The sequence below is a fragment of the Pteropus vampyrus genome, unplaced genomic scaffold (genome assembly GCF_000151845.1).
Source record: "Pteropus vampyrus isolate Shadow unplaced genomic scaffold, Pvam_2.0 Scaffold4919, whole genome shotgun sequence".
Lineage (NCBI taxonomy): Eukaryota > Metazoa > Chordata > Mammalia > Chiroptera > Pteropodidae > Pteropus > Pteropus vampyrus.
The window spans coordinates 5,502-6,406 of NW_011893700.1; positions in this window are offsets into that span (position 1 = coordinate 5,502).

Genomic DNA, 905 nt, shown 5'->3' on the forward strand with positions numbered 1-905 from the left:
AGCTGTGGTTCTGTCTGCATGAAATCTGTGATCATAACGTTGCCCTTTGCTTGGTCTGCAGCTCAGAGAAACAAAATCACCCTAAGTCTACCTCTCTCGCCTACTCTCATTTTCACACACTCTAGATGACGTGAGTGACACGTACTTTGTGAAGTGAGAGGGATTTTTTTACTGGAAATACTGAACTAGAAACTCTTGTAAGGGATAAAATGGAGACGGAGAAGTGAAGAGGGGAGAGAGGGAAGAAGCGACCGCGACTTACGATTTCGTTAGCGAGTCCTACTCATTTCTCTTCACCCTTCTCTGGACCCTCCTTCTCCCTTGCTTCAGGATAAAACTAAGTCACGTAGGGTTGCAATAGGATTGTTCACGCTGTAGAAATAACATGTAGAAATAACATGTCACTGGAAACTTCTATGGAAACAGCTAACCCTAACTATGCTCTCCATGTAAACATCCGCCTTTATGTATTTGTGCTATAAGGTCCAAAATTTAGATTTAATATCGTGTTGTAGTCTGGCAAGGTCAGAAGGGCTTCAAATGGCCTAACTGCAAGGATCTGTCCCCATTCTGCCCTCAAAGATAAGGTCCCCAGCCAAACCACCATCACTCCTTATCAAATGTAGCAGGTACATTTCCTGCTTATCCAGGACAGTGGGTGTCAGTTCCCTGCCAGCCCATGAGAATTATTCAACGAGCCAATCACATCTCCTAGTGGGAACCAGGGGGCACCCGACCTCCTCGATGCTGCAGAAGTACCTCCCACAGCCCCTGCAAGGTCACTCTGTTCTTGGGAGCCCCACGTAGTTTGGTTCTCTTTCCTCCAGCTGTGCTTGGCCATCATCCCCAAAACCCTAAGAGTGGGAATTACTTCCTTAACAACAGACTGAATAGGAAGCAATTAA